The following is a 27,105-nucleotide window of genomic DNA, read 5'->3' on the forward strand; positions in this document are numbered from 1 at the left end:
ATGTGTAGTGTTTGATTGTGTGAATTGCCATGTCATACGTGCATAATTGATACCGTTCATGCATCATATGTGTTGTGCATCGTGTGGTGAATATCGTGTGTTGATTCTTGTTTCCCATTTTATTCGTCTCGATAGAGTTCCGACCGCTTCGGAAAGTGAGGATCCGTTTGACTATATCGGTTCGTCTGCTTCACGGAGTCGATCTTCTCCAAGCAGGACCTCAGGCAAGATGACCATTTCTACCATTCCTGTCATTGACATGCTATTTTTATCGTTTCTATCGCTATGTCTCGCTGCCAACCACCTGTTAAATATTAGCCTCTCAACATTGCCATTAAAATCCTCAACCTGTTCACAACCTAGGAAACCACTGATTGGCTAGGTTACCGCTTGCTTAACCATGTGTTAGCATTGCTAGTTGCAGGTGCAGTTGCTTCCATGTGATAACATGGGTTCCTTGTTATATCACCCTATCAATTGTTATTTAATTTAATGCACCTATATACTTGGTAAAAGGTGGAAGGCTCGGCCTTCTAGCCTGGTGTTCTGTTCCACCTTTGCCGACTTAGTTTCGGCTACTAGTGTTATATTCCATAATTGAGCGCTCCTAACACGATCGGGGTTGTTATGGGTACCCCCTTGATAATTCGTTTTAGATTAAGACTGGTCTGGCAAGGCCCAATTTTGGTACTATATTTGGCTAATAATCTAATAAAAATGCATAGGGACACACCGACGCCCGCGGAGTAATTAATCAACCCCCTGGCCAGTGCTCCTCATGAGTGTTGGTCTGACCTGAGCGATGTCCGGCGCCCCTGGTCACCCGGGGTTTAGCCAACCCGACGTCTAGCTCATCCGTCGTGTCCTGAGAACGAGATACGCGGCTTCTATCAGGATCGTCGACACATCGAGCGGCCTTGCTGGATTAGTTTTACCTTTGACGAACTATTTTGTGCATTGGGATTCCGGTGATGCTTTGGGTAATCTCAGAGTTGAGGTTTTCCACTAAGGAGTCCGACGAGATCGCGAGTTTCGTGATCGAGGATTTCTATGCGGCTTATGGTAATTTGTGATGGACTAGTTGGAGCACCCCTCCAGGGTTAAATCTTTCGGAAAGTCGTCCCACGGTTATGTGGCAACGTGGAAACTTTGTTTAACATCCGGTTCTAGATAACTTGAAGTTAACTTAATTAAAACATGCCAACTAAGTGCGTAACCGTGACTGTCTCTTTCGTGAGCTCCTTCTCTGATCGAGGACACAATGGGGTTATGTGTGACGTAAGTAGGTGTTCAGGATCATTCATTTGATCATTAACAGATCGCATCCGCTATGCGTAGATCATCCCCCTCTTTATTCTTGTACTCGTAAGTTAGCCACTAAATAAATGCTTAGTCGTATGCTGCATCGTCACCACTTTACCATACCTCACCCTTTAAGCGTTGTTAGTCTTGATACCTTTGGAAATGAGATTGCTGAGTCCCCTGTGACTCATAGATTACTACACCAGCAGTTGCAGGTACATGTAAGGATATTAAGACGTGAGCGCGATGATTCTTTTCTCGTTTATTTTTGTCCGTAGTCGGACCCTGCTCTTCTTCGTGATATTTATGTATTGTATTGATGCGACTCTGATGGAGCTTGTGGCGAGTGTAAGCCAATTCCATATACTCTTATCTTCAGTACATGTACTTGTAATGATATCCATTCTTGCGGAACGACGAGATGCACTTCTATCCCTGTCGAGGCCCTCGCGCCAAAATAAGGATAGGGTCGCATCTTGGGCATTACACTCACCCCCATTAATAGTATTGACTTTCCTATGGACTCAATGTGATTTCTCACAAATATAAAATTTAGAGTTTTCTTGCTTGAAGCTTGAGTCAATCCTATTCCTTTCCTTGCATCAAGGGGCATCTACTCACAATCCTATAGCAAGGCATCTTTGAACTTTTCTGAATATACTTGGATAAACTCATTAGTCCAATGATGCATATGTTGTGATTAATTACCAAAATCACCTTAGGGAGCAATTGTGCTTTTAGTGTCGTTTGGGAGCCTCCTACTTCGTGTTGTGGAGTTGAACCAAGAAGTTTGTACGGGCAAGGAGATCGCCTACTTCATGAAGATCTACCATGAGTGAAGGTAGTACTGTGTGGACGTAAGCCATGGTGGAATAGACAAGGCCACTTCTTCATGGACCACTTGTGGGTGGAGCCCTCCGTGGACTCTCATAGCCATTACCCTCCGTGGGTTGAAGTCTCCACTAACATGGACATACGATTGCACCACCTACAAGGGGTCCACGAAGGCCCCGTCCAGCTCGTCGTACGTTAGGCCGCTGACATGCAGGTGCATCGCCAACCCCCACCGGTCGGATGCGAGCACACCTGAAGCGGCGCGATGCGATGCCCCAGGAACTCTTTGATAATCATCGCCCCGTCAGACGGGCCTCCGCGAGGGAGGCGGTTCGCTCCAGGACAGGCCCCGGACTGGTGGTTACTAGAAGATAGAAAGAAGTTGACACATAATTTGCAATATCAAGCAAAGCTATAGAGAAATGCAAACATGGTATATAATCCTTTCACAATGAATGATATTGTATTTAATCCATCAAAGATTGTCGGCGTATTTATAGATCAAGATTCTGGAAATAAGATCATGTTTTATTCTTAATACAACATGTGGGAGTTTCCTTGTAGCTATGTTGCTATTTAGATACGAAACAATTATCCATGCTTTAATCGTACATAGTAGTCGAGGAATGAGCAACCCGCATAGAGGAATTTAAGTGCTTGTTGTGACACAATATAAGGCAGTCCTTGCGTTTTGCCTGTAGCAACGCACGGACACATTTACAAGTACCCCTAAAAAACTGCAAAGAGAGCCTAGCTTAGTTTCATATGATTGCATTCTTCGGACCGGAGCTACAGTTCAAGTTCTAAACCAATCATTGCCGCTTGTGTTTTTCTGAATTTATTTCATGCGGCGATATTCAAAGGTGCTTATAAGATAAGGTGTTCGTGTGTATCTTCATAGAAATGAGTATACAAAGTGTTTGTGTATTGTGTTAGAAAGAACTATGACGATAAAGATGAAGGGTGTTGGACACATCATCATACAATAAGAGAATACAAAAGGGACAAATGCTTCATCAAAATTACTAAATTCATATTTGTCAAATTCTAGCAAGAAGTTCCTTATCTGAAAGTTTTAGCAATGCTCAAATCTGATCTTTTTTTTGCATTGTTCATTACTCTGGTATTTGGATTAGGGAAAAGGCATCTTGCTCTTCCTTATAAATAAAGCCAACTAATATACAACAACATTGAAACCAAAAATCCAACCATAGAACAAGGTTCAAATAACGAAAAACGAGTTAGTACTAGCTGGGGACACAGCAAGCAAGCTCATCTAAGATACATAGGAAGGCAGGTATCAAGGAGGATATGTAATTATCAGTAGCTTGGATGCCCCGTTTGTGCTTCATAGTCAAGTTGTCGATTGTCAGCCTATCCTGTCGCTTGTTGAGGGATTTTCATAGCTACAAAAATCTGCATAGTTTGTAAATCACATTGGTGGCCCTGGATGGGTAAACATGTTCAATGATAAGTTTATTAGTGGTTGGGGCGCACCTTTGCGTGCCTCTTGCGGCGTCCTTGTGCGTCCCTATATTTTCTCAACACACTGGACTGCCTTATTTAGTCCTCAATGTCGCTCCAGAGCGATTTGAGTTAGAAAAATTAGTTTAGATATATAACATTAGCATATGTTCTTAGCGTAGACCGATCAATATAGAAAAAAAGATAGAAGTCATATGTGTATGTTATAAGAGTTCAGTACCATGCTTGATCAACCATATGTACAAACTGAATTTTGTGTAGTGTAATTTGAAATATTACATAGATTCATTCATGATAAGATCAATCATATTAAAATGGTTCAGTCATACAAAAATGTTGCATCGTATGTATTCCTGGCAGTACCAATTTACCTTCTATTTTAAGTTATGATAGTGGATAGGGGAGGCTCACATATGACCTCGAGGATTTTCTAGGAGTGTGCGTGGACCCTTTAGTGAAGACGCAAAATATGACATCGGCTAGTAAATCAAAGAGGCTTGAATGGAATACCTAATGGGTGGCCTTGAGAAACTGAAAAAATCTATCTGCAAATTCACTTCCCCATAGACCCTTCCGCTATAGCACTGCCTTGTTATGTTGCCTTTTCCATTCTTGAAATTGCATGGGAGAGACCACACCATGTTCCACTACAAGATGATGCCTAACTTTTACTAAAAGCCATATGGCTACAAAGAAACCAAGAAGACAAGATAAAAGAGATTCATAAGAATGACAACAATATGTGAGCATAAAACATGCTAGGAATTCATAAGAGAATTTTTTTTGTACTTTGAATTACATTATTCCTCTTGCAGTTATTGTCTTTGGCTATTATCCAAGATGTTAACATTACTCATTGCGATCTATCCCTAGTTCAAATGTACTCACATGATTTGTTTCCTCAAATATATGGTATCGTATCGTAGGTTTATGGTCACTTGAACTTCAATTATTGAGAAAATACAGTCCTAGGATTATGAGAGAATGCTAACAATGTGTACATGCTAACTTGAACTGGTTCTCACTCATTATCAGACATGAGTAATCAAGTTGGTGAGGGGTGAGGGGTGAACTATATGTGCATCAAAGGATCGAGTTAGGTATTTGTGAGTATGGACATTCAATTCAGCAATCAAGTTGTGCAACCTTTATTCCAAAGACGGTGCCAGTGCAGTCCATGCTCGTATTTGTTAACGTGTCTGTATGAAAATAAGCTTAGTTTAGCGTGAAGACATGCAGCCCAGGTAATGCCATCCATATCCTTCAGTTTCTGCAGATGAGCTTCGATGTGGCACGGTGTGGCCGGGTTGAATATGTTCTAGACGAACCAGTATACCTGTGCAAAACGCATATCTGACAGATATCATCAGACTCCCCCCAAAAAAGATTCATCTTACAGTTAATTCATAAGGAACGAATATGACCATTGTGAAACAACGAAGACTTGCTTACCCAGCGACAAGGAAAGTGGAGTAGTCTCGTTCTTTGCATCGGCGATCGCTGACGCTTAACTTGTGCTGCCGGCGTTAGTCCGGTCCATGCTTCTATCATCGAAGCTCAATATCCCCATGAATGAGCGACCACCTAAGTAAATTTTGTAAGCAAAGTGATAATATGATGTTTTGGTTACAACTGTGTGTGTGCAGTTGGGGCGCACATAACTGCACACACACAGGTGTAACCAAAACATCATATTATCACCTTGCTTTCAAACTTTACCCATGGTGCTCACAAATAGTAAATAAATTAATTCTAAATTAGATGATCTAACTACGCACCTCTAAGATTGCTTCTGTGATATCTTACTGAAGGAGAAACTAATAAACAAGGACCATTGATACTGACACTTCACTGACATATCTAGATCAAATATTTCAACTTAGTGTTCTAACCTAACAAATCCAGATTGTTAGAGTTATAATATAAGTCATGTACCCTTTTGTATTTATCTCAATATATAAGGGGTTTGCTGCATATAGTCCACCACCTGTACATGTATATATACAGGCCTATGGCCTCATGGGAATACAAGTTGCTTATTCCTAACATGGTATTAGGGCTAGGTCAATTTTTTTGCATGCCGCAACTCGTGCTATTGATCCACCTCGCCTCGTCGTCGTCCTTTGTGGCCGCCGCTCCTTTTCTCTGTCTCTCGTAGCGGCAGGTCTCCACGCCGGCTACTCTCCTCGTGCCCTGCCTCGTCCCAGTCTTCGTGCTGCTCCAGATCGGATTGGATCCATCGCCAGATCGGATCAGTCCAGGACGGGATGAAACCCTTTGCTGCCGCCTCCATCCGCTGGTGGCCTCCTGCTGACGAGTCCTTCCTGCTGCCGCTACAGCCGCTGGTGGATCCCGCCGCCTCCAGCCAGTGTCGTTGTCAGCCAGCCGCCGCCTTCAGCCGGTCCCGTTGTCAGCAGCCGCCTCGGGATCGAATCCTCTCTCGCCGCCTCCAGCTGACGCGTCCCTGACCTCGATCTGGAGCCGTCTCGAATGCGTCCCTCCTGCTGCCAGATCCAAGGCCTTCCGTAGTCCCCTGCTGCCGTATTGACCGTGGGATTGGGTCGCCAGATCCCATCAGATCGGGCCGGCTCCGCCCTGCCTCCAGATCGCATCGACGCGGTCTCAGATCGAGAGGTTGACTGAGTTTCCAAAAAAAATGTCTCCACCAGCATGCAACGTTGTAGTCACTTGCTTCCTGTGACTGACGACTGTGTTGGTCGTTCTTCTGCTGCTCCTGCAAGCTCTACATATGGTGATTGTCGCTCTACACTGACTCCTCTCGCGACTTTCATCGGTGCATGTCGCTCTTCCCCGACACCTCTCGCGATTTTCACCGGTTGTCCTGGTGCCTATGACTCCATGGATTTCTCTTTGTCCACGCGTCTTTCCTTGGCGCTTGGTGCTTGTCTGCACACGGCCTCGTCTTCTCCACCGGTCTTTCCAGATGATACTGGCCATGCTACACCGCCATATTTAGCGGCTTCCACAGGTGGTGGTGGTCGCTTCTCTCCTCGTGCCATTACGCCGCCTACTTCAGCTGTGGCCTTCACCGAGGAAGAGATTGCGCGACTTCGCGCCCAGCTGCTTGCCTTCGACTCTCCATTGTCAGGTGTGTCTACATCGACATCTTTCGGTGCGCCCCTGACTAAGCAGGAGATTGGAAGATTTCAATGTCTGCTAGCTCCATCTGTTGTTTCTTCATCGACAGGTTCTGTTGGTTCTGCTACGGACTCTTCTGGTATTGTGAGACCACCTTCCACACACGCAGGTACATCTCCGTGGGTTCTTGATACTAGAGCATCTTTTCATATGACTCCTTATTCATCTACTCTCTCATCTACTCGACCTCTGGATTCTCCTGTTCATGTTCGTACCGCTGATGGTACTTCTCTCCCGGTTACTGGCCGAGGCACTCTTAACACTTCATCTTTTCATGTTCCCGATGTTGCTCATGTTCCTCGGCTTACCATGCAGCTCCTTTCTGGTGGCCAGATTGTTGACTCTGCTTGTCGGGTCATTCTTGACTTTGACTCATGTTAAGTTTTGGACCGTCACAGTGGTGCTCTTCTTGGTGTTGGCCCCCGGCGCCGTGACTCTCAGGGTCTTTGGGAGCTTGACTGGCTTCACCTTCCATCCGCTGCCACCACATCTAGTCTCTCCCCCTCTGTTGCCTTGTCTACCAAAACTTTTCAGGAGTGGCATCATCGTGTGGGTCATTTATGTGGCTCTCGTCTCTCATCCTTAGTTCGACGTGGTCTTCTAGGATCCGTCTCCGGTGGTGTGTCTTTAGACTGTCAAGGCTGCCGGCTTGGTAAACAGGTTCAGATACCTTATCCTCATAGCAAGACTGTGTCTCAGCGTCCTTTTGACCTTCTTCACTCTGATGCTTGGGGTCCACCTCCCTTTTCCTCGAAGGGAGGCCATCGCTAATTTATTATCTTTATAGATGATTTCTCTCGATACACGTGGATCTATTTTATGTCTTCTCGTAGTGAGGTATTATCTATCTATAAGCGTTTTGCTGCCATGGTTCACACTCAGTTCTCTACGCCTATTCGTGTGTTCCGTGCTAACTCTGCTAGAGAGTATATCTCCAAGATGTTGCGTGGATTTCTCGCTGAGCAGGGTACACTTGCTCAGTTCTCTTGTCCTGGTGCTCATGCTCAGAATGGTTTGGCTGAGCGCAACCATCGTCACCTTCTTGAGACGGCTCGTGCGATGATGATTGTTGTCTCTCTCCCGCCTCATTTCTGGGTTGAGGCCATCTACACTTCCACTTATCTCATCAATCTACAACCTTCTGCTGCTCTACAGGGTGGTGTTCCTTTTGAGTGTCTCTTTGATCGTTCTCCCGATTATTCGATGCTTCGCCTGTTTGGTTGTGTTTACTATGTCCTTCTTGCCCCTCGCGAACGCACCAAACTGACCACTCAGTCTGTTGAGTGTGTCTTCATAGGCTACATCGATGAACATAAGGGTTATCGTTGTTGGGATCCTATCGGTCGTCGGATGCGTATCTCTCGGGATGTGACTTTTGACGAGTCTCGTCCCTTCTACCCACGCCCATCTTCCTCGACCTTTTCATTGAAGGGTATCTCTTTCCTCACTTTTCATGATACACCTCTTACCCCCATCGAGCCTTTGCCTATTCGTTCTGTTCCCTCCGCTTCTCCACCTCCTGTCGATTTGCTACCACCATCTCCCACGGTTTCCTCTCCTGGCATGTCACCGGATTCTGCACCTTCATCTCCGGTGCCTTCTACGTCTTCAACCCTCGATTCTACCTTGGCGATCCCCCCTTGCATTGTTCCATCTATTCCTTAGTGTTACACTTGTCGTTCCCGTCATGTGGATGCCTCTATGGATGCCTCTGTGGATGTATCGTCATCCTCATCTCAGCCTCCCTATGCCTTGCGTTCTCTCCCTCGTCCACCCGTTGATCGCCTTGGATTTCCATCTGTTGGTGCTGTTGTTCTTGAGCCGACTTCCTATCATCGGGCTATTGTTCATCCTGAATGGCCGTTTGCGATGGCAGAGGAGATTGCTGCTCTTGAACGCACTGGTACGTGGGATCTTGTTTCACTTCCTCCCGGAGTCCGTCCCATCACTTGTAAGTGGGTCTACAAGGTTAACACTACTGGAAATCAGTTTTTTGCCATCTGCCAAATCTTTGTCGTCTGCTAGCTGATGGCAAAGAGTGTCTTTGCCGTCAGCTCCCAGAAAGTAGATTGCAAGGAACTGGCTGATGGCAAAGAAGGTCTTTGCCAGCAGTCAATTCTTTGCCGACTGCAGCAGACGGTAAAGAAGGGGACATCAGACGGCAAAGAAGCTCATCTAGCCGGGGAAACATTAGGTCAAACTACGCCCTTCTTTGCCGTCTGCTGGCTGATGGCAAAGATGCCAGAGGCACACGACAAAGACTATAGACCCCTTTGCCGTCCGCTAGCAGACGATAAAGGTCCTAAATCTACTAACGGCTGTCCCGCCCCCACCCCGGCCCTCTCTCTCTCTCAAACAGCCACTCTCTCTCTCTCCTCCCCCGACGCCCAATGCCGCCACCACCATCGCCCGGCCACCCTCGGTGCCCCCGGCGTCGCCCAGGTGCCCCACAACCCCCCGGCGCCCCTGGTGCCGCCCCCGCAGACCCACCGACGGCACTGCTGGTGCCCCTGGTGCCGCCCCCGCAGCCCCACCGCCGGCGCCGCCGGCCCAGGCACTGCCCCGCAGGCCCCGGCGCCGCCCCCGCAACCCCAACACTGTCGATAAGCCCCCACACCCCACCCCCTTGTTATTTAGTTTTTGGAGGAAGAAGAAGAAGAAGAAGAAGAAGCGGAGAAGAGGAGAAGAAGAAGAGGAGTAGTAGGAAGAGGAGGAGGAGAAGAAAAGAAGAAGAAGAAGAAGAAGAAGAAGAAGAAGAAGAGGAGAAGAAAAAATAAGAAGGAGAAGAAGAAGAAGAGAAGAAAAAATAAGAAGGAGAAGAAGTAAAGAAGAAGAGAAGAAGAGAATAAGAAAAAAATAAGAAGGAGAAGAAGAGAAAAAAGAAGAAGAAGTAGAAGAAGAGGATAAAGAAAAATAGAAATAGAAATAAGAGGAAGAGGAAGAAGAAGAGGAGAAGAGGAGGAGGAGGAGGAGAAGAAGAAGAAGAAGAAGAGGAGAAGAAAGAGGAAAAATGAAAAGAAGAAGAAGAGAAGGAGAAGGAGAAGGAGGAGGAGGAGAAGGAGCCCTCCTCCTTCTCCTTCTTCTCTCCTCCTTCTTATTTTTTAGCTTGTTTAGCTAATTATCCTCCAAAATGACATAATAAGCTAAAAACCTTGGTTAGCTCATGAATATTATTTTCTTAGCTTGTTTTCCTAAAAAATGACATAATTAGACATAATTAGAATATTTGTGTTGATCGGGTGGATTTACATGTGATAATTGTCTCGTCGCTGTCAGGTCTGCTATGCGAAGACCTCCCCGTGCGTTGTACGAGCTCCGCCCCTGCATTCATGGGCCAGTACAAATTTCATCTCCTCCTCGCCCCTTCATTTACTGTGGCTCGGTTTCCGGATGAAACTTTCTAGATTCAAGTAATTAAATTAATTTATCAGTATGCGTGACCAGTATGCGTCTCCCGTTCAAAAGGGCAACATATATAAATATGCATGTCTTTGCGTATTTATAACCGCCATCCTTTTGAATTGTCCAACATTATCGATGGACAACCCGAGTATGTGTAGATTGGGTTCGTTTTCCCGTATGATGTGCTCTGGATCCGATGCGGAATTTCGTTAGTGCCTCCCTGTTGTTCTCCGGATGCACATTCTCTCTGTTTATTGCGGAGACCTGTATTAGGAGAACAGCGGGGAGGTGCTGCCGAAGTTTTGCGTTGGATCCGGATCAGAGCATGGGAAAGCGAACCCAATCTACACATACTCGGGGTGGGATTAGGACCTATCTTTACCTATTAGCGTGTAGGTTGCCTGGACGTAATAAAAATGGCGAACCTGATTAACCGACGAATATAAATGCTAAATTATATATAAATATATTTCTTCTGTCTTTAGTAGCTAGGCAAGATGAGTGATCGTGCATGGATGTATACCGGTCACCCTAGTCAGAATGAGATGACGAAAGAATGGTTTGTAAAAACAAAGGAATTTGTGAAAGCCGCATTCGCAAATGGCCAGGAAAGAAACTATTGCCCCTGTAGTGGATGGGACAACTATAAAAAGACGATAGAGGCTGTAGTGATTAAACACCTGCAGAGGTGGGGTTTTAAGCCTAATTATACAGTGTGGACATTTCATGGTGAGTCTATACAACGCACAAGAGCTAAGGTGGTCCGTTGTCGCACGGACGAGCATGGTACCGAGATCGAAGACATGGTGCAAGACTTTGATGATGCTCGGGATTCGGAAGATGAGATGGAGGAATTTGCAAAGGCCTTTTATGAAATGTTGGAGTCTTCAAAACTTCCTCTCCATGAGCACACTAAGCTCTGTCAGCTGGATGCAATTGCACAAGTAATGGCTCTAAAGGCTCAGTTCAACTTGGGAAGAGAATGCTACGACGCGATGATGACACTATTTGGACGCTTCCTACCCAAAGGCCATGTCATGCCTGCAAACCTGTACCAGTCAGACAAAATACTTCATGGACTTAATATGCCCTATGAGAAGATAGATGCATGTGAGAAAGGATGTGTCTTATTTAGGAAGGAGTATGCACACTTGGACTATTGTCCCAATTGCGAGTCTTGCAGGTATCTTGTGGTAGACAACGATATGTGTGAGAAGAGGCAGACCAAAATCACAGTTATTGTTCTTCGGTATATGCCAATCGTACCAAGACTTCATCGTCTTTTCATGGTCGAAGAGACAGCTAGACAGATGACATGGCACAAATTGGGCAATAGAACCGAACTAGATGCGGATGGGAATAAGATGGTGGTACACACATCGGATGGGGAAGCGTGGAAGCATCAGGATAAAGCGGCAGATCCAAGGAATCCTCGAGTCTGCATCACCACAGATGGTTTTAATCCCTTCGGCATGACGACAACCAAATATAGTTGTTGGCCTATATTTGTCATTCCACTCAATCTCCTCCCCCCGACAGATTATGCAAAGAAAGAACATATTTTTGACGTTGATAATTCCAGGGCCCAATTATCCGGGGAAGAATATGAATGTGTACCTGCAGCCGCTTAAGGATTAATTGGAAGACGCTTGGGATAATGGGGTCAAGATGCACTTCATGTTCCCCGATGGGTATGCGGCAAATCTAAAGAGGGGAGCGAGTCTTGAGAAATTAAAAATCTTTGGTCTCAAGAATCATGATTGACACATATGGCTAGAGCGGGTAATGACGGTAATGTTATGTGGCTTTATTCCTGAGGATGAATGGCTAGTACTGGTGGAGCTGAGCTATTTCTTCCGTGTTCTTTGTGCGAAAGAATTGTCGCCTGGCGTGGTAGAAGACATGGAGGAGTTTGCACCGGAGTTGTTGTGCAAGTTAGAGCAGATCTTTCCACCGGGCTTCTTTAATCCAATGCAGCATTTGATTTTACATCAACCGACCGAGGCAAGATTGGGTGGGCCCATGCAAGATTGTTGGTGCTATGAAACTAAGAGGATGCAGAAGATCCTTCGAGCTAAATGTAAAAATAAGCATAAAATTGAAGCATCGATGGCTGAGGCATTCATTACTGAGGAAGTGGAAAACTTTGTGACAGCACACTACGAAGCCAAAAATCATCATTTGCATAATCCGAAGCCTCGGCACAATTTTGCAGACCCTAAAAAAGGTGGGTCCAACCTCAGCCTATTCAAAGGGAAGCTCGCACCAGCTGGTGCTTCGAAACCAATATTGTTGGATGTCGAAGAATGGCGGAACATTGCGTTGTATATCTTCAACAACCTAATAGAAGTGCGGCCGTACATCAAGTGAGTTCTCGGCACATTTTCCCGTAACTTCTAATTCCTTTGAACTGCTCTTATTCCTGGATATTTCAAACAGCCGTTACATCGCCAAATTCTCGGATGGAGCGGTGATCGAAAATGATTCCGTCGAAGTGTATGAGCTTCTGTCAAAGACAGGAGGCGGCTATCCCGGTTTCATCTCTTGGTTCAAACAAACGGTAATTATCAATAATGGACCATTTAATTTCTTGGTCTAACTTGCGGCTAATGCAACAATCGTTTCGTATTAAACTTGTAAGCTAATTCATAGTTTATGGACGCCGAATTGAGACAAGTCGCTAATGGTTTTGACTATAAGGTCCGTTCATTGGAGAAATACAACATCAACGGGTATCTCTTTCGTACCTTTGGCAAAGAGCTGTCTATGCGCGATCAGAAATCTACAAATTGTGGTGTCTCTGCTATCGGCGAAGGTGTTATCGAGTATTATGGAAGAGTTGCAGCAATTTATGAACTTCAATTCTATGGTGAAAACCCACCGAACGTCGAAGTCTTAAAATGTTATTGGTTCCAGCCGAAGGAGACTAGAAGGACTCATGAACATATAGGACTAGTCGAAATCAATCCAAACACCCGTTTAGATCTTCCCGATGTCTATATTACGGCTCAACACGCGACCCAAGTTTTCTATCTATCGTGGGCATGACAAACGGATATGAATCTGGAAGGTTGGTATGCTGTTTATGAAGTGTCGCCACATGTCAGACCACCTCTCCCTAATGAACAGCATTATGAACCTCACATTAACCCAGACACATATGATGGAGAATTCTTCCAATAAACACGTCTTTCCAAGAAACATTTCAAGAACCGTCGTGCTTCACCCAAGAACATGGAAGTAGACAGCGACAATGAATCCGACTCCACCCCTGAGCCGGAACCAGAAGACCTGGAACTTGTAGAGGTTACTGATGTGGATGACCTGTCAATGCTTCAACGATTAAAGAAAGGCCTTTCACAACTTCACGCCGTTGAACCCGACAAGCACGTCATTCATGAAGACATGCGTGATAGTGATGATGATGATGCATTTATTGATGATGATTATTAGTTTGTAAGATTCACAACTTAAATTATATATATTTTAATCTTTATTATTCATGTACATATTATTATTTATGTCAGTTATTCAATTCTTTTATGTTGTACTAATTTCTTTTAATCTTTATCATGGCAGGTAACCAGGTGTTGAAAGATTGTGGGCGCTGGTCCAGAGCGCTCGACGGGTTCTTCCCAGCCGCCCCGCACGAGGGGTGGTACTTCCCTTCCACCCCTATCTCTCCGTAGAGCCTTGGAAGATAGTCTGTCGGCACCACCCGTGGATATTTCTTCATCGGCGACATTGCCCACTAGGAGAGGTGCTGGTCGGGTAGGGAAGAAGGGGAAGGGTACAGGGAGAGGTGGTGGTCGCGGAAGATCCAGGAGGACTGTTGAGCCATCCTCGCCACCACCACCAGCTCATTCACCCGAGCATAGGACTACTATGGTCGACCCGTTTGCGGAGGAGGCTACGGGACTCAGGTCCAGGAGCCTGGTGTTGATGGGCATTCATCCCATGAGACTCCGGTCCAGGATCAGCCTCGGGTTGAGGTGCATTCGGCCCATGAGACTACAGTTCCGTAGGCTTCACCCGACGTGGAGAGGCCCGGATGGGATACCTGGCCGGATCGGACCGAGTTGCCGGATTGGACCGAGGGTCCGGGTGGCTCAGGGGGCGGGGATGGCGGGGATGAGTTTACGGATAGTGAGGGCGATGTGCAGGTGGACGGGGCCACCGTGTACAAGCGTGGTAGTACACGTCTCCCGATCGTGCCGGCTACCCACGAGCAGAGGCCGGTGATTAAACCTAAAGGAGATAGGTAAGTACATTTACTCTTTTTTTAGCTTTTGTCTTCAAGTTTGTTCAAATATCTAATGCGTTGACCTTATCATACTGCAGGGGATGGGCACACCCTCGTGGAGTCCGCAGGCCGAATTCCGTCCTTGGTTTGCTTTGCCGGACAAATTTCCCAGGGTTTGTCACGTTGCCTGGTGAGGGTCAGGTTCCTACACTAGGATTTTCCTGGGAGCACTACCAGGCTGTGCAGGCCCCACCGGAGGAGATTATAGATGGTGTCTTGTGCCACACGAGGGCCGAGATGGTGATCAAGAGCTTTTGGGTAAATTATCCTTTTACACAATCTAAAATTAACAATATATCTAATTATTGTACTAATCAGTGTTTTCGCGTTTGATTGCAGACCTTCTATAGGTGTGAGGATGGATATGAGGAGGAGGCGGCCAAGGTTCTCGAGGCCGAGTGTAGGCGGTTACTACAGAACTTACGCCAGGAGGCTCGGCCGCAGGCTATTCGAGACTACTATGCCACGTGTCGTATTAAGGAGCAGAAGAACGATTGCCGCGAAAAGTTTCTGAAGAAGGAGCAATACATGAAGGTAATTACCTATTCTTAAGTCCTTCTACGCAGTTTTCTTGATTTCATTCATAGACATAGCCCTCAAAATTCTTTCTAATAACTTACAGGTGCCCCCGAGATGGTGTGTGGATAAGATGGATTGTTGGGAGGCGTTGGTAGATGAGTGGTCCACAGGCAGCTGGCGAGCCATCTACGAGAATGCGAAGGATCGGCGTAGCCAAATGGTTGGTGTGCCACACCATCAAGGTAGTGCCAACTTACTTCAGTTCGGACGAAACTGGGTATGTGATTTGCTTCATGATTCATGCAATTCATTCTTCATGCTAATATTTTGTTCCTCTCTTTTAGGCGCATCACAATAAGATGGAGATCCCAGACTTGTACGACCTTTATGGCATGGCCCATACTGCCTCGTAGAAGAAAGCGAAGGCATTCTCTGAGTCTGACCTGGATGATCCAAATAACTTCACCAACATATCATCCCACCACAAGCTCGTGACATACAGGTACACGGGGAAGGCTATGAAAGGGGATGACTTTAACCCTAGCCAGGAACCTTTGGATCCAGAGCTGGTGATGATATCTGGTGGCGGGAGGCCCCATGGCTCGATAGCCATTGGAGATGGGATAATACGTTGTCCACTCACTCTCCCGGAGATCTAAGGCGCGCCAGTCGAGCAGCTGTCCTGAGATAACGCGTCGTCCACGGCCAGTCTATCTTGCCATCGAGGTTAGTTGTACGGACTAAGAAAACTTTCATCCATTTCATTATGTGTGTCACCATAGATCATTACTATGGTAACGAGGAATGGTGTTTCAGGCTGCTCTTCAGAAAGAGAGATTGGCAAACCAGGCTGCTCTTGAGAAAGAAAGATTGGCAAACCAGGCTGCTCTTGAGAAAGAGAGATTGCCAAGCCAGGCTGCTCTTCAGGCTGCTCTTGATGAGAGGGACCAGACCACGACACGATTGACTGAGGAGGAGAGGGCTCGGAATGAAGCGGGTCAATGGGCCCTGTACGAGCTTTTTGTGGTAAGTTTTTTTACATTAGCCAAATCATGTGTGTAATATCTGTTTCATTACTAACTAATACGACCCACTCTTTGAGGGTCTGTGCGAGAAGAGCGGTCAAGTCCCTCCGGCGGTGCCCGTCTTCTCTTCGATTGACACGGTTAGTTTCATTGTAAACTAGTATTAATAATTGATGTCATCATGCTAACTGAGACATTGCAAAATATATATTCTGCAGAATAACTCCCGAGCGGCATCGCACGACCCTTCTCTAGGTGTTTCTCCTCCTTGATGACCACTATGGTAAGTTCTCTTCTCCTCTTTCATATTCTCCTTGCCTTAATTTCCCCAACAATGCCATAATTAGCCCATTTAGCTCCAAAAGGCCATAATAACCTCAAAATGGCATAAGAACCTTGGTTAGCTCATTAATATTATATACTTAGCTTGTTTTCCTCTAAAATGGGATAATTAGCCCATATAGCTCCAAAAAGATATAGTTAGCTAATTGAGCTCCAAGAAGAGGAGAAGAGGAGAAGAAATAGGAAAAATGAAAACAAAGAAGAAGAAGAAGAAGAAGAAGAAGAAGAAGAGAAGAAGGAGAAGGAGGAGGAGGAGGAGGAGGAGAAGGAGAAGGAGGAGAAGGCCAAGGACCTTCTAGTCCTTCTCCTCCTCCTCCTCCTCCTCCTCCTTCTCCTCCTTCTTCTTGATTTCTTCATCTTCTTCTCCTCCTCCTCTTTCTTCTCCTCTTTCATATTCTCCTTGCCTTAATTTCCCCAACAATGACATAATTAGCCCATTTAGCTCCAAAATGACATAATAACCTCAAAATGGCATAGGAACCTTGGTTAGCTCATTAATATTATATACTTAGCTTGTTTTCCTCTAAAATGGGATAATTAGCCCATTTAGCTCCAAAAAGACATAGTTAGCTAATTGAGCTCCAAGAAGAGGAGTAGAGGAGAAGAAATAGTAAAAATGAAAAGAAAGAAGAAGAAGAAGAAGAAGAAGAGAAGAAGGAGAAGGAGGAGGAGGAGGAGAAGGCCAAGGACCTTCTAGTCCTTCTCCTCCTTCTTCTTTATTTCTTCTTCTTCTTCTCCTCCTCCTCTTTCTTCTCCTCTTTCATATTCTCCTTGCCTTAATTTCCCCAACAATGACATAATTAGCCCATTTAGCTCCAAAAAGACATTATAAGCTCAAAATGGCATAAGAACCTTGGTTAGCTCATTAATATTATATACTTAGCTTGTTTTCCTCTCAAATTGGATAATTAGCCCATTTAGCTCCAAAAGGACATAGTTAGCTAATTTAGCTCCAAGAAGAGGAGAAGAGGAGAAATGAAAAGGAAGAACAAAAAGAAGAGGAGAAGGAGAAGGAGAAGAAGGAGGAGGAGAAGAAGAAGAGAAAAAGGATAAGGAGGAGGAGGAGGAGGAGAAGGAGGAGAAGGCCAATGACCTTCTAGTCCTTCTCCTCCTCCTCCTCCTTCTCCTCCTTCTTATTTATTTCTTCTTCTTCTCCGCCTCCTCCTCTTTCTTCTCCTCTTTCATATTCTCCTTGCCTTAATTTCCCCAACAATGACATAATTAGCCCATTTAGCTCCGAAATGCCATAATAACCTCAAAATGGCATAAGAACCTTGGTTAGCTCATTAATATTATATACTTAGCTTGTTTTCCTCTAAAATGGGATAATTATACCATTTAGCTCCAAAAAGACATAGTTAGCTAATTTAGCTCCAAGAAGAGGAGAAGAGGAGAAGAAATGGGAAAAATGAAAAGAAAGAAGAAGAAGAAGAAAAGAAGAAGGAGAACGAGGAGGAGGAGGAGAAGGAGGAGGAGAAGGCCAAGGACGTTCTAGTCCTTCTCCTCCTCCTCCTCCTTCTCCTCCTTCTTCTTTATTTATTCTTCTTCTTCTCCTCCTACTCTTTCTTCTCCTCTTTCATATTCTCCTTGCCTTAATTTCCCCAACAATGACACAATTAGCCAATTTAGCTACAAAAACATTATAAGCTCAAAATGGCATAAGAACCTTGGTTAGCTCATTAATATTATATACTTAGCTTGTTTTCCTATATAATGACATAATTAGCCCATTTAGCTCCAAAAATACATAGTTAGCTAATTTAGCTCCAAGAAGAGGAGAAGAGGAGAAATGAAAAGGAAGAACAAAAATAAGAAGAGAAAGAGAAGAGAAGGAGAAGGAGAAGAAGGAGGAGGAGAAGAAGAAGAGAAGAAGGAGAAGGAGGAGAAGGAGCCCTCCTTATTCTCCTTCTTCTTCCCTCCTTCTTCTCCTCTTCTTTTTCAATTTAGCTTATTTTCCCCAACAAAGACATACTTAGCCAATTATCATCCAAAATGACATAATTAGCTTAGTTAGGTAAAAACATCATAAGAACCTTGATTAGCTCAATAAAATGACCAATTAAGCTCCTAAAAGACATAATAAGCTCAAAATGGCATAAGAACCTTGGTTAGCTCATTAATATTATATACTTAGCTTGTTTTCCTCTAGAATGACATAATTAGCCCATTTAGCTGCAAAAAGACATAGTTAGCTAATTTAGCTCCAAGAAGAGGAGAAGAGGAGAAATGAAAAGAAGGAAGAAGAATAAGAAGAAGAGAAGAAGAAGAGAAGGAGAAGAGAAGGTGAACGAGAAGGAGAAGGAGAAGGAGGAGGAGGAGAAGAAGAGAAGAAGAAGGAGAAGGAGGAGAAGAAGGAGAAGGATCCCTCCTTCTTCTCTTTCTTCTGCTCTCCTCCTTCTTCTCCTCCTTCTTCTCCTTCTTCTTCTCTTCTTCTTTTTTCTTATTCTCCTCCTCCTTCTCCTTCTCCTTCCCCTCCTCCTCCTCCTCCTTCTTGTTTTTCTTCTCCTTGTTCTCTTCTTGCTTCTTCTCTTTCTTCTTCAATTTAGCTTATTTGTCATATATATGTTGTTGTTGTTCTTTTTCTGACTTTCTTATTCCCATTTTGTAGATATGGTGTACTACATGCATGTAAGCTGGCATTGATGGAGTGCTTTAGTTCTAGTTTTCATTTGAGTTGATGAACAATGTGGAATTATATGTATATGTATATATGGATGAACACTATATGTGGAACTATATGTATATGTATATATATGGATGAAACTTTGTGCTATGAATATGTGTTGTGACCTATATATGTGCTATGAATTATATGTGCTATGTATATGTATATGTGTTGTGACCTATATATGTGCTATGTATATGTGCTGTGAAATAAACAAAAAAACAAAACTGTGACAATATGGGATCTTTGCCGTCTGCTAGTAGATGGCAAAGGCCTTTGCTATCAGCTGACCGACGGCAAAGGTGCCACATGGCGCCCAGCTGTGCAACCTGGGCAGCAGCAGCTAGCCATATAGTCTATTTGCCATCTGCTTCCTGGTGGGCAGACGCCAAGAAGAGGGCATAGAGGAGGGGGAGGAGGGGTAGGCAAACGGCAAAGAGTGGAGGGGGGGAGGAGGTGGAGGCCGACGACAAAGAGTGGAGGTGGAGGCAGACGACAAAGAGTGGGGGAGAGGAGGTGGAGGCAGACGACAAAGAAGAGGGGGAGGCAGACGACAAAGCCTCCGTCAGCCCCTAACGGAGGCAACGCCTGCCGGCTGCTGTCTCGGCATATTTGCCGACTACTCTTATGAAAAGCTGACGGCAAAGCTCTTTGCTGTCCGCTTCGGTGAGGCAGACGGCAAAGAAGCTACAATGTCGTCGTAGGCTGACGCATAAATTTTTCCTACAGTGGGATTCTTTGCCGTCTGTGTATTACTCTTTGTCGTCGATGGTTTACTCTTTGCCGTCTGTGATGGCAGACTCGCTCCGATGGTTCTCTTGAGCATCACAAAGCTCATCTTGTGGCTCGTGGTTTTCAGCAGGAGCATGGTCGTGATTATGACTAGACTTTTGCTCCTCTGGCCCATATGACCATTGTTCGTACACTTCTTGTCGTGGCCTCTGCATGTCACTGGTCTATATCTCAGCTTGATGTTAAGAATGCCTTTCTTAATGGTGAGCTGCATGAGGAGGTGTACATGCAGCCACCACCTGGGTATTTTGTTCCTGATGGCATGGTATGTCGTCTTCGTCGCTCTCTCTATGGCCTTAAGCAAGCCCCTCGCGCCTGGTTTGAGTGTTTTGCCTCTGTGGTGACTGCTGCTGGTTTTCAGCGAGTACTCATGATCCATCATTGTTTATTCACCTTTCTCCTCGTGGTCGGACTCTTCTTCTTCTCTCTGTTGATGACATGATCATCACTAGGGATGAACCCGAGTATATTGCCTTTGTAAAGGCCCGTCTTAGTGAGCAGTTTCTTATATCTGATCTTGGACCTCTTCGCTACTTTCTTGGGATTGAAGTCTCTTATACCTCTGATGGATTTTTTATATCCCAGGAAAAGTATATCCAGGATCTTCTTGCTCGTGCTGCTCTTACTGATGAGCGCATTGTTGATACACCTATGGAGCTCAATGTTCACCTCCGTGCTACTGATGGTAATCCCCTTCCCGACACGACGGTTATCGTCATCTTGTTGGGAGTCTTCTCTATCTAGCTGTCACTCGTCTGGATATCTCTTATCCGGTTCATATTCTGAGTCAGTTCGTCTCCGCTCCCACATCGGTTCACTATAGTCATCTCTTCCGTGTTCTCCGATATCTTCGGGGCACGATCTCTCACCGTCTATTCTTTCCTCGCTCCAGTTCTTTACAGCTTTAGGCCTATTCGTATGCTACATGGGCTAGTGATCCTTCAGATCGCCGTTCACTTTCTGCTTACTGTGTTTTTCTTGGTGGTTCTCTCATTGCCTGGAAGACAAAGAAACAGATTGCAGTTTCCCGTTCGAGTGCAGAGGCTGAGTTGCGAGCGATGGCTCTTTTGACGGTAGAGGTGACTTGGTTACGGTTGTTACTTCAGGATTTTGGTGTTTCTGTCACTACACCGACTCTGCTCTTATCTCACAGTACAGGTGCTATTAGCATTGCGCGTGATCCTGTGAAGCATGAGCTCACCAAGCATATTGGTGTTGATGCTTTCTATGTGCGCGTTGGTGTGCAGGATTAGATCATGTCATTGCTCTTTAGTATGTGCCTTCCGAGTTACAGTTGGCGGATTTCCTGACGAAGGCCCAGACTAGAGCACAACATGACTTTTATCTCTCCAACTCAGTGTTGTTCATCCACCATGAGTTTAAGGGGGGGGTGATAGAGTTATAATATAAGTCATGTACCATTTTGTATTTATCCCAATATATAAGGGGTTTCCTGCATATAGTCTGCCACCTGTACCTGTATATATAGCGGCCTATGGCCTCATGGGAATACAAGTTGCTTATTCCTAACACAGATGTCATTTAGAGAGGTATACGAGTCCTTTTGCACACATATTAGAGTATGTTAGCAACATGACCTTTTCCTCTATTAAGTAAGAGTATTATGAGGTGAAATAACCTTGAGGTTTCCTTCCATCATTAGCTTGCTGCGTGTTCGGCTTGCTTTGCAGCAAAAGAAATAACATGAGGTGGAGTACCAAATACCCATGAAGAGCTAGTCTCAAGTATTGAAAGCTGACATGTGGGGTAACCAGAATAAATCTGGGAGGAACCACCCATTGTCTGACACCTGGTCCAATGTTTACAGGTGGCCTCAATTGCACTGCCGAAGAGAGCCGAAACCTCAGTTTTGCCTTACCACGAGGGAACCTGAAAATGCAGTTTGTATCATCAGCAATTCACAATGTACTACTTTCAGATAGCTAAGGCATATCTGTACATGATAGTTCAGAGTAGGGAAAAAGAAGCAAATGGGTGTTCTGGATTGAGAATTTAGATCACATACAACACAAAAGGCTCATTTCAAACAACCCAACAATTTTATGAAAAGATGTTCCATGAAAAGACTTACTCAAGGCAGGAAACCATATCATGGGTTTTGTCCTGCCTTTGAAAGGCGATGACCACCTCGCGTCGGCTGCATCACCACGTCCTGGATGTCCTCACGAAGGCCAATAAGGAATAAATATGGAAGTTCCTCGACATATCTATATCAAGGTATCAACAAAACCTAATGTTTCACCAAATACAGTCTCCATTAGTCACAACCTACATCAAACAATATAGGTTGTTAACCAAACCCTCATGAATCTGTCAACTGTCATCTTGGTAACTTTGTTGGCTTGGAGAAAAGGATAGAAAATGCACTGGTGCATTTCCTAAAATGGAGATTTCAGTTTCAGTCGATTGGCCATCCTACTATTTGGGCACATCCTAAAATCTCTTTGCTTTATTTATTTCCAAATTGTTTCTCCCTAGCATGTCAAAGTGCTTTGTGGAATTGCTCTCCAACATGATGCCATCAAATCAGGAAGTACTTCAAACTACCAGGTTCTATTCTTCTATCCCTTCTCCTATGTCCATAATACATCAACCTCATCTAGTGCCAATGTGCAAAGAAAAAATGGATGTTGACATGGACGAACATAATTGAATGGGAAAATATTGTCTACGAAAACAGTTAGGCCTGCATGAGTATAGATGACACAGAAAGTTGAGGCCTCAAAAGACTGGCAAGAGTTAAGGATGTAATGTACTCCCTCTGTCCCAATATAAGTGATGCAAATTTTGTACTAAATTAGTACAAATTTTGTATAAAACCAATGACACTTATTTTGGGACGGAGGGAGTAGTGATGTGTTGTAGATACTCCAGAACTAGGTTTGGAAAGAGTTCATCCTTCTCAGTTGTCGAAAACAAACAATGCTTCGGAGCTACGATATTGGGGTGGTCAAGTAGATGTTTGGTCTGAAGCTCGCGGTTCTTGTAGCTCTTATCTTGAAGAACTTTCTTAATGGCAATAGTTCCCCTGTCTGCAAACATTTAGCATGCAAAACAGTTACATTAAGGTTATATCAGACACCAAGCTCTATGTAGACACAACATTCATACATAGATAGTCACAAGAAAATTCATTATAAATACAGTATCCTACATGTATAGATATGCAGCTCATGACAGGAATACAGAAAATGCTGAGTTGGCTGCCTAAATAAACCTAGACCGGCCTGAAGTTGTTGCAACTAACCTAGAGTACAATAGCAAATGAACCTACAGAAATGCAATGAAGAGTGGAATATGCAGAAAAAATGAAGATGTGGTGTGATCAATCACCAGTTCCGGTGTCTTTTTTTCTCAAACTTGAAAACGAACATGTGATTTTGATCAACCTGGCCATCATAAAACCAAATACCTCCACCAATCCAACCTGAAGAACAAAACGACACCCTGTTCGATCCAGTATGCTACAATATGAAGGAATATAATGAGTTTTAACTCTTACTGGATTCAAGATATCTAACAATATGAATTGTCCTAGATACTTTTCAAGGTGATGAATTCCACTTACACCATTTTAAGTCACTAGAAAACAAGTCGTTTATTTTACTTCAAGCTATATAAAATCTTATATGAACAAACAAACAACATGTGTTATATTATGCTGTCACAACCAATATCAAATATCACGGAGTCTAAGAGCATACATCGCCACAACTTTAGAAATCCTCAGCAGGCATATATTCAATGACCTAAAAATAAATGTGGGATTCAAGGCACAGTCAATTAAGAGTAAAAATAACACAACGGCTCATTCTCTTTGATATTCTCACATGTTGATCAATGTCTAAGACATGGATAGTTCACCGTGCACCATCCTCCCTATCAGTTCGCCTTGGCCGAACACGCATCCTGCGTCTCCCCTGGTTGAAGTCATTCCTTCTCTTGAAAACAGAAGAATGCAGTTGTGACCACAGAAAAATGCAGGTGATTAATATAACCAAGAAAGAAGTGCTACCCTCTAAAACCCAAATACGGTGAAATGGAGGAAACAAAGTGGCCATGACGGGTATGACATCGGCGGAACCCACGACTGGAAGCCGCACTAGTCCCCCACCATGCGATCCCCACAGAAGACCTCGCCGGCGCACCCGACACCATGAAGGCTGCCCGAGCCCAGCTTCCATGCCAGTGGCGTCGCGACACTCACAAGAGCCCCCCTCCCGTGAGACGGAGATACCGAAGCCAATTTCATGCTTGCATAGCTACGTGGCATGGAGTCACCCAATTATGTAACCAATGATACTGAACCTCACAGATGCTCATGGTAAACATGGATGGGATGTTTGCTCCCAAAGCGCAGCAATTACTAACAAATCAATGTCCAAGAAAACAAACACCACCTATTAAATTTAACTATGACACTTCTAAGTCTAAAGTTCAGAATTCCTCACGGAGATCAAGCCAGTAAATGAGACCACCAATCAAATCTGAAATGTGTTGGAAATATGAGCAATTTACCATAGGATTTTATTAAAAGAAAAGCTAGGATAAACATAACCATCATAATAAAGACGGAAGAAGGCATGCAATATAGAGATGAGATGACTAAAGACATGTGCACGTATGATCTAGAAAAGAACATATGTGCAACCGTTCTAAATAGACAAGGTATCATATGGAGTGATGAGCAGAAACGGAACATATCTAGAATAGATACTATAGCAAAAAGTTGCGGTAGGAATTGAAAGAAGAAGAACATGACTACGTACTGAGTTGCAGCACCAGTAGGATTGGTGTTGGCTTTGGTGTTGTCGTTGGCCATGTTACCGAAGAGGTGGTCGACGTCGGGGAAGTAGTCGTCGTCCGGGAAGAGATCGTCGGTGTCCGTGACGGAAGCCAGTAGTCGCGCTGAGCGCTCCCCAAAAACCTTATCGCCCGTCTCCCGTACAGGACTCAAAGAGATGGAGTTTCGGAGGCCTACTGTCCCGACGAACGGTGCACGCCGCAAGACGGGATGGGGAAGAACGTAGTAGCAGCACAGAGAAAGGAACCGGTGGTGAGTGGGAACTTCTGATGCGTCTTCTCTGGAGAGGAGGGACTTCTCTTTATAGGCACAAGAGAAGGAGGCGAGAGACCAGCGACGGGAGCCGAAGAGAGCGACGGGATATGAAACGAACAGACAACAGCGATGAAACTGCAGCATTCGCTTTCAATATCCACTAGCAAAAACGTTCAGCTTCACCGAGTGGCCTTTCGTATACCACTCGTGCATGGCAAAAATTTAGTTCGGCTCATTCCCGCAACCCGCAGTGCATCGTGACGAGGCGTGGCGGGCGAGGAGGAGGAGCGCGCGTGTATGTCTCTCTTGTTCTCAAGCTCATACATGTGTGGAAACAGCCTCCCTTATAAGGAGGTCCAACTCCCACTAAACTAGCAATGTGGGACTAAACATTTTCACCTCTTGCCTTGCACAAATGGGTTGCGTGGGCCTCTAGGATTTATTAGGAATTTTTTGAAATCATATATATTGGGTTGGCCCATATTTGGACAAAATTCCAGCAATCCCCCACCAGATCCCAGCGGCACAAAAAAAATTGCCTTTGGTTCCAAACACTGTTTCATATACCGATACTACAGTGGAGACTGTTAAGTTGAACTTCCACCTAGGACTCTATGCTACACTAGTAAGCAACTTGAACTGTGGACTAGGCCTTGAACTGCAAGTTTTCTGCGAATCTAGCTTCACACACAGGTTTGATCGATACTAGGCTACCGTGGGACTTCCCTGCGGGTGGAGCTTATGAGTCATACTCCGAGACCTTTCATGAGTTTACTAGAGAGCACCCTACTCTCATAGATTGCGACATTAACAATCAGACTCATATAGGTATGTTCTTCGAAAGATGTTCTAGAGGATAACATATCTGCTTCAATAAGCCACTTAGAACATATTAAGATGTATATCAACCTGCCATGCAGTTTAGGAAAGTATTGCATCTTCATGGAGTGGTATTATTAATGATAAGGATACTTTCCTCTAAGTTGACCAACAACTTGTCTTCCACATCTAATTCACGGGATCTCCGATCACAAAGAATAGGTTACCACTGTGAACAACTCAAATTGTGGGTCTCATACCCATCTCCCTCCATGCATTTTCTATCACATTACGTGATAGACCCTTAGTAAAAGGATCTGCCAGATTTTTAGATGTCTGGATATAATCTAATGCAATAAATCCGGAGTTTCTCATTTTCCTAACAGATTTTAACCTTTTCTGAATTTGTCTTGATGACTTCATGTTATCCTTTGAGCTGCTCACTTTCGTGATCACAGTTTGATTGTCGCAGTTCATAAGGATACCCGGTACAGGTTTCTCAACAACCGACAAGTCACTCAAGATCCGGCGAAGCCAATCTGCTTCGACCGTAGCTGTATCTAGTGCTGTGAATTCTGCTTCCATTGTTGACCTTGTTAAGATCGTTTGCTTGCAAGACTTCCAAGAAACAACACCACCTCCATGAGTGAATACATATCCGCTCGTCGCCTTTATCTCATCGGCATCAGAGATCCAGTTTGAATCACTATACACTTCAAGCACCTTTGGGTGTCCAGTATAGTGAATTCCATAATTTGCAGTGCCTTTCAAATAACGCAAAACTCTCTCTAGAGTTTTCCAATGCACATCTCCTGGTTTTGAGACAAACCAACTCAGTTTACTAACAACAAAAGAGATGTCAGGTCTTGTAGCACTGGCTAAGTACATAAGCGAGCCAATAATCTGAGAATATTTCATTTGGTCTCTAGCAATTCTTCGATTCTTTCGAAGCAGCACGCTCGCATCATATGGTGTGCGAGAGGACTTGTAGTCACTCTACCCAAAGTGACTCAAGATCTTTTCCACATAGTGAGATTGAAGCAACGTAATCCCACCATCTTCGTCTCTTAACAACTTGATGTTCAAAATGACATCAGCCACTCCTAAATCCTTCATCTCAAAACAGTGAGACAGGAAATCCTTGACCTCTTTAATAACATTCAGATTTGTTCCGAAAATCAGTATGTCATCAACATACAAGCAAAGGATAACTCCCTCGCCCCCACCATGCCGATAGTACATACATTTACCAGCTTCATTTACAACAAAGCCTGCAGTTGAGAGAGTTCTTTCAAACTTCTCATGCCACTACTTGGGTGCTTGCTTAAGTCCATATAAAGACTTCAACAACTTGCATACTTTCCCTTCCTCACCATCT

The sequence above is a fragment of the Hordeum vulgare genome, chromosome 4H, assembly GCF_904849725.1.
Source record: "Hordeum vulgare subsp. vulgare chromosome 4H, MorexV3_pseudomolecules_assembly, whole genome shotgun sequence".
NCBI classification, from domain to species: Eukaryota; Viridiplantae; Streptophyta; class Magnoliopsida; order Poales; family Poaceae; genus Hordeum; species Hordeum vulgare.